Source organism: Passer domesticus, chromosome 12, assembly GCF_036417665.1.
Source record: "Passer domesticus isolate bPasDom1 chromosome 12, bPasDom1.hap1, whole genome shotgun sequence".
Classification (NCBI taxonomy): Eukaryota; Metazoa; Chordata; class Aves; order Passeriformes; family Passeridae; genus Passer; species Passer domesticus.
The window spans coordinates 20,756,063-20,764,469 of NC_087485.1; positions in this window are offsets into that span (position 1 = coordinate 20,756,063).

An 8,407-nucleotide genomic window follows, 5' to 3' on the forward strand; every position below is an offset into this window, starting at 1 on the left:
CTTTCCATGGGGAAATTCCTGCTGGTGCCCACCCTGAGCTGCCCTGGCCCAGCCTGAGGCCGTTCCCTCTGCTCCTGTCCCTGTTCCTGGGAGCACAGCCCGACCCCCGGCTGTCCCCTCCTGTCAGGAGCTGTGCAGAGCCACAAGGGCCCCCTGAGCCTCCTTTGCTCCAGGCTGAGCCCCTTCCCCAGCTCCCTCAGCCCCTCCTGGGGCTCCAGCCCCTTCCCAGCTCCTTTCTCTGCCCTGACATATGCCAGCCCCTCAAGGTCTCTTGTCCTGGATTGAGGGGTCCAGAACACCCTCGAGGTGTGGCCTCACCAGTGCTCTCATCCTGCTGGTCACAGAATTTTTGACATAGCCCATATGCCACTGCCCTTCTTGCCCACCTGGGCAATGTTGCAATGATGCAGCAACAATGCAGCAAATGATGCAGCAATGTAAAAACAGTCAAGATCATATTTCACACAGAACTATTTACTCCCTTTTCAAAGTAATTAGATTTTTCACACATTAACATATAGCTTTTGGGGCTTTTCATGTTATAATTTTGGTTATGAGCTGCAGTGAGAAACACCTGATGACTCTCCTGAGCTGGAAATGGTGGATGCACCTCTTGCAGGTTTTTAATGAGGCAAAGGGGATGACCCCCATTACTCCTTAAATCAGGAGAAGCCATGGCAGAAAAAGAAATTACTGCAAGATATTTGAGTTTAGATTATGGCATATTTTTTTACATAAACCAATGGGAACTCTATCAATTGTAGCAAGGTGCAGCTTGCTCAGGATTTCCTATATGCAAGCTTGTTTCTAGCAGAAAATGCTGTCTTACACAGTTAGTTTATCTGGCAAGTTCCCTGTAATAAAAACACAGAGGCACTTTTTTCTAAAGTAGCATACAAAAAAAGGAATGCAAAAAATTCTAGGGCTGCTGACCAGTGGTCTGCCAAAAGAGCTTGAACCCTTCAGGTCGTAGAAGCAACCTGAAGAGCACCTTGAGTGCTCAGAAGCAATTATGACCCCTGATAACTGCGGATGAAACGAAGCAAATGTGAAAAATTTATCTTCATGTACACTTTTCTACATAACAGAATGGCCTCCATTTATCTTACTTCTTTCTCTGTTAGACTGATTAGTTAACTGGCTTCAGAAGCAAAATATGAGTGAGCTGACAAATTGTTCCCTTTGACTTTTGCACAGTCCAAGTGTAAATACCAGATTTAACATTTAATCATTTAAACCATCAGATCTGGCTCCAAGTTAAAATATTAATATATTATCCCAAGTGTGCTGTCAGTTCATAGAAAGAAGTTTAACTTTTCATATGTACTTTAAAGGCATTATGGGGATAAATAGGTATGAGCATTATTTTTATCCTACATGTGACCCTACTGAAGTCAGACACAGGAAAAACACACAAATCCATTTATTGTTAAATTAATTAGAAAACATAGTGTCTTTCAAGGATAATCAGGGAAATTCCCTCAGTGCAGGGCACAGTAGGTGTAAAAACAGAGGCCTTACTCATCTTTACCTCCAGTTAAAGGTAATCACTTCTTGATTTTTAAAATACTTGGCTAATCATCACCTGCCTTTATTTTTATGAACAATCTCATTGAGGACTCCCAGTGTACATCTCTTAATCGTATCATTAGAGACAGGAGTTCAAATAAATTGTGATTAAGTCAACAGAAAAATAAACATCTTTCTCATGACAATATCAGGCAAGCAGTGACTACATCACTGAATATAGGAATCATTAAAATTAAATTATCAGTGTTTGCCCAAGATGGGTTATAGGGACACATAAAAGTCACGACTGTTTGAATTTTTTTGTGTGTCTAATTTTGAGACATCTCAAAAGACCTAATCAGGCAAACTTCTCAGCCCTTAAAAATTCAGATTTTTCAGAGATAGTCTCAAGTATAAGCATAAAGCTGTTAAAAAATCCTTTCAGGTATAGGAAAGGATTTACCTTGTCTTTCAAATTGTGACATACAGTTGTATAGGCTGTTACATTTAACTTTTTGCTGTGCTTCAGGCTCAGAATTACATTTGATATTAGACATCTAAACATTTTTAGTCAGGTGTTGATGAACACTTTTAACCTTCTCACTGATCAGTTGAACACCAAGGATGAACACCACAAGCACCTTCAGCGGGTGTGAATCCTTAGGTTTGGCACTTCCATGATTCCAGAAGTCTCTCTAATGCCCCCAAACTTCATTTGGGTGAATGTCATGGTAGATTTTATTGACATGCACTCTGTGTGTCCTGCTGCTTGGTGATATCATCCTTTATTTATAATCCTTAACATCTGTGCTCCAGAAGAGTTAAATCTTCTGACTCTATTCCTGGCTTGCTACGAATCTCTCAAAACAAGAATTTAAAAAAAGGTTGCAACCCTATTTCTCCAATCTCTCCTGCATTGTCAAAAGAGCTATTAAAAAATTGTTAGAGAAATCCACAGGCTCTCCTGGAATGCTCTGGAGCTATGCCGTGAACTTAACTTACAAAGGAGACGTTCCGGTCTGATTGCTCCAGACTGTAGTTTTCTGTATCATAAACTGAAAATTCTGTTTCTGTTTTAGATATTTTGATCTCAAGTCCCCATGAGCACTGGAAACTGGGCTGACCAGACAGATATTTTCCAGGCCTGTCTTCATTTCCCTCCACTGTATCTTGCTTGTCCAACTGCTTCTCTTCTTGATCTCTTGCTATTTTTTGTTCACTGAAATTCTTTTCCCTGACATTTTTAGTTTCTATCATCTGACACTAAAAAATAAACAAACCACAACAGTCAAACCTGTTTCATGCCCCCTTGTACAGTCTGACTTTTAATATTTGTGTACAGAGCTCTGACTTCCAAAGCTGTTCAGAGGTAAACTCTTCCAGAGGCTGTGATGTCCAGGAGCTGCCCCACCAGCCTGGAGAGCAGGAGGCTGTAGCTCCCTTCCAGCTGGCCTTCCCTGCAAGAGACTGCTAGAAAATTATTTTATGCCCTTCTGACTCTGCGTGCCAGGCTCCAGGATCTTTTTTTGGAAATATTTAGGGACCTGCATGGATTGAGTTTTTTCTCCTTTCCACTCAGAGTTTTTCAATCATTAGCACAGAGAGCCCATTACCTCACTGGAGTGTTATTGGGCTGAAGCACTGAGGGACCAGCGCCATAAAGAGAGAGATGCTTTTGTTCTGGAAACAAGCAGATCCTCTACCACCTTCCCAGAATCTACCTAATTTGGAACATATTTTTTCATAAATGATGTCTGTAGAAAAAATTTGTACAACATTACCTCCGGAATGAGACACAAAGAAAGTTGTTTCAATAAATACACACACAGAAACACACACACATGTTCAAGATTCTTTTTTCCCTCTTCCCCATCCATTTTAAATTTTTTTTCTGTTTTACTTTTTTTTTTTCTATTTTCTAATTTAATAAAGCCCTAAAAAGGGCTTCCTTTTCCTGCAGATCTACTTTTTATTATGGAAATCTTAACGCAAGCCAAGAAAATTAATTTGGCAGCAAAGAGATTCCCACAGAGTCGTGGATTCCTCCTCCTGCCCTGCCAGACACCATCATCATGGCCCCAGTCCAGAGGGAAGTGGGGTCTTTTCTTGCCCAGGGGGCTGCTGAACCGGAGATTTGCTGTGGTATACACAGCCTGCCACGAGGAGAGGCCAAAACCACACACGCAGATGGGGTGGGCACAACCCAAGCACATTCTGCTGTCCTTTTCCCTTCGTATTGCCTAGGATCTCTGAGCCAGTCCTGGGCTGTGCCAGCAGCAGCAACGCTGATCAGGGCTGACATTCTAAACTGAACACACAGAAGGTTCCTGGAGCTTGTGTTTTCATCATCAAATGTGGGCCATTTGCATCGGCTCTCTCCAACTTCCCCAAGAGTAGAACAAACTCAGTTCTCTTAAAGCCAGATTGCTTTGACAGCCAGGGACTGGTTCTCTAAATGAAAATGCAGTGTGTTTCCTCATATTTCCATTTTATATGTCCAAATTTATATCTAGAAAGCAATTTATAGTGCAGACACCTTTTGAATTAATTCTACTCATCAGTGATTCAGTAAATAGGGTTGTTGATTATAAAATCTGGGTTCTGTTTATCAGACTTTTCCAATTATAGACCCTAATTCAGTCAAAAACAGGATTAAGGTCACACTCAAAAGACTTGATCACTAAATTATCCTTCTCATAAAGTGAAAATGTTGAATGAAATTAAAAGCACTTCATAAACAATAATATAATTTTTAAAGACTATTGTAGCAAAAAATTGGTCAAAGTAAAAATTTGGCATTTTGTAGGAAGATTTTTTTTCTTAAAAGTATTCCTCCACCACAACACATGCAGCAATCTTCTGTAAATACAAGCACTGAGGAAAATCCTTCCATTATAAATTCTATATCAAAATATCAATACCATCATAGCCTTAGAAGATTACGGGTTTTAATTGTTTCACAAAAAAGTGCCATTTTTACTGCCTAAATCTAGTTTTCTATATCAAAATTCCTTTTTTTCTTGTTCTGCTATGAAAGATTTTTTTACTTATGTTGTGAATATAAAAGAATTATAAATTTAAACAAAACACATATATAGGAATGAAAGTTTTTTTTAAAATAAGATGCTTCAAAATTACCTTTCTAAGATATTTTTCATATCTGTCAGCATTCTATAAAAGTGCTTTCTAACTTAAATTGTTACTGTAATTGCATAGAGATTCTTAAGGAAATTTGTAGTCGAGCATTATTTTGACAAGAATGGACAGGAAAAGAGGTGTTCGGATCAGCTTCTCTGAAGACAGCTTTCAAAAGTGTTTTTTACTGTACCAGGAAATGTTTCACAGGGAAAAAGCTCACAGGGAGAAATACATCTTTTTGAAAGTACAGAAGTATAGTTAGACTGCAAAATAGTACCCTGGGGCAAAGGCAGAAGTTACAATACTTATGAGGAATATTCAATAGTTGGATTGGGAAACAAAATATCCTGAAATACCAGAATTATGGAAAAGACATTGCTCTCCCCATCTGATCTCCCTTGTCCTGCCTGAGTTTTCCCCTTGTATATATATTTCATTCTCTGTCATCTAGATCTGATTCATCCTTGTGGGGAATTACAGATGCAGTGAAATCATGCAGTTAAGCACAAAGACAAATAACTGAGTAATTTCACCTGCACCTTAAAAAAAAAAAGCTGGTGCACATTTAAAATTCTGATGTAAACAATTCTTAATGCTTGGAGTGTGGTAATGTACTGGTTTAGTGATTTTTAAATGTCTTTAAAATCTTCCAGGAGGTTAAATCTGTAAAGCTCTCCAGCTCCAGGTAGTGGATTTTTAAAAGAAAAAGACATGGTATTGTTTGAATTTCACTTGACATGTAATTTGGTCTATAATTTAAGATATCAGGCTGTAATTTGCTTCAGGAAGCACCACGTAGGCCTAGTGTTATAACATGTCACCTCAGGAGAAAAGCCATAAAGAACTATGGCTTTCCAAATATTTGGTCATATTTCTTTATAAACATCAGAAATAGTAAGAAAATGCTTTCCAGCCTGCAGCTATTTGTTTGACATTTCCCACAATGAATATGTTCTATTTTATATCAGTACAGCTGGAATCTAACTTGATAATTATATCACCTGAGAGCTTTTTCTCACTCACCCAGGTCCATATTTAATAGGTAGCTGAGATCATAGAAATTTTTATGATATAATGCAATAGATAATCAAACCCAGTGAAATTACCAGTGTTGGAAATTAACTCCACCTTTATAGCAGAGACTCTCGAGGTTAAAACATGAAGCAGAATGCCATGTAATAGAGAAACATAAATTTCACACACACTAAAAATGCATATGAATAATGTCTTAAGGTCCTTTTATATTAATCTAAAATGAAAGCAAACAAAATAATACATTTTCTAGAGAGGCTGAACATATTAATTTCCCTGAGAATGCTACATTTATCTCTAACCTGTTTTTCTCCAAGTGTGCTGGTTGATGTGAATTGGAAACAACTGAGCAATCCTCTGATAAGCTTTTACAGCACTTTTGTGGTCCCAAGCCAAGAAAGGTAGGGCAGGATTCTCTCCTGCTCTATTCCCAGAGAAAAAAAGAATATGAAGTATATTAATGTAAAATATAGAAAATGAACACTCCAAATATGAATATGTTTGTCAAGACCTGGTAAGTCAGTGTTGGAAGGAAGCCACTTTCTGTGCTAAATGGTAGGATGAGGAATGTGTAGGAATTAGCAAGACACAAGAGAAGTTTAACTTTAGAAAGCTTCAGATTGCCTTGCTCCTTTCCTGAGCTAGCGAACCTCTTCAGCTTCACAGCCAAAACCCACCCTAAACTCCCCCTCTCCTTATAAAAGCACATTTAGAGTCCTTGTGGCAATCCACCTCCATGATCTTTTGGGTATGAGGAAAAATCTTTTCCTGACAAATCTCCCTCAGGACTGAGGTTTCAGCCACAGCTACCACCAGACCTCCAGTTCCTCCCCAAGGCCAGTTTCCACAGAAATCTTTTAGGGTCAGGCTGGAGATTAGGGAAAGGTTCTGCTTCCCCCAGAGGGTGCTGGCAGTGCCCAGGCTCCCCAGGGAATGGGTACAGCCCCGAGGCTGCCGGAGCCCCAGGAGCCTTTGGACACCAGGGATGGACAGGGGGGATTGCTGGGGGGTCTGGGCAGGGCCAGGGGCTGGATCCATGATCCTGGGGGCTCCCTTCCAACCCAGAATATTCCATGATTCCATGATCTGTAATGGACCCTTCTAGGATGACAGCAAGAAGCAAAGCATGGAGAGCTTTAGCCCCAGTTCTTTCTACTGCTAAAAAAATAAAAAATATGCAATGGGATTGAAAATAGGATTAAAACTATCTGTAAACCACTTTGTCTGAAGTTGTTCTGTAAGCAACCAAATTTATGTGGAATGTCCCAGAAGAGATGCAGATTTTTGATAGGTCAGGCCTAAGACCTTCATAGTCATATCACAGCAGGCAGTTCTCCAGATTCTGGACTATGCCGGACTTGGACCACATTAAATCAAAGCTTATCAGCATCCCAGAAAGCTAAGGATTAATTAAAGATTCATGAGGAATGTGTAGGAATTAGCAAAGCAGAAGAAAAATATCAGGACTGAAAATAAAGTTAGCACAACTGCAGCTTCAGGAATACCAAAATATAACCATGTTAGTGTATATATTGTGAAGCAAATTCCATCTGAAAGAGGGAACAGCATTTCAGAGCAAAGGAGACTGGTCTTGCTTTATTATACATCCTTTAAAGTGTAAGAGAAAAGTGAAGGTTGATTCTCCAGAACCCCAGAGTGGGTCAGGCTGGAGGGGCCCACAGGGGCTGCTCTGGTGCCACCTCCCTGCTCCAGCAGGGCCATCCCAGAGCACAGGGCACAGCAGAGTGTCCCTGTGGCTCTGCAATGTCCCCAGGGAGGAGACTGCACAGCCTCTCTGCCCCATTTGCTCAGGGCTGGGTAGGAACTCTGCCTCCTGGGCAGGGGCAGCTCCTGGGCTCAGTCTGTGCCCGTGGCCTTTTGTCCCATTTCTGGGGAACACAGAGCAGAGCCTGGTCCATCCCCTGACACCTCCCTTCAAATGCCTTTTACACTTCTGAAGAAGTTCTATTAACTTCTATTCTCTATATAAGTTCGTAATAATAAATATTACGAACTTACATACTTCTAACCTTTAACTTATAAACTAGCATTAGTTTAAAAAACCTTAAACGTATAAACTTAGATTAGTTTAATGGCACTAAGCTGGGTAAACTAATGAGTTACAATGTGAAGAAATACGAGTGATTTTATAAACTTCCTGTTTTTGTGGAGCTCTCTGTGCCGAACAGTTCATGGGCAGTGTGTGTGGAGGCAGAGTAGCCTGGTCTTCAACCACGGAACCAGTGCTGAACAGAACATGCTTTGTTGTCACTGCCAGCACATCCAAGGTCACACAGCCGCTCTCCAGAAGTGTGAAGGACGAGCTATGCCAGACCATTTGTACTGGAGATGCCATTAGTGCAGCACTGTCTGCAAATGAGGCCCAGAAGGAGTTCTGAGCAGCAGCACAACTGGGTAACACCCAAAGGAGTGGTGGGATCTCTCTGCCAGTGATTTCCCTACCGAGGTGGGAACAGCACAGGAATGGGTTGAAGTCATCCTGAACATTTGCTTCTTCTCAGGAGCAGCTGAACACGCTGTTGACACACCACCAAGGTCAATAATTACTGCTTTTTATAAGTGCTTCCACTCCTAACCTTCTACCTCTGTTTTCTTTCCCCATTCTGGCAGTCAAATAGAACACAGATGGAACAAAGAGTGATACCAGCTAATTTTAGTCTTAAGTGGGCATTTTCCCACAGTCTTCAGAATATCTCAGATTTAATAG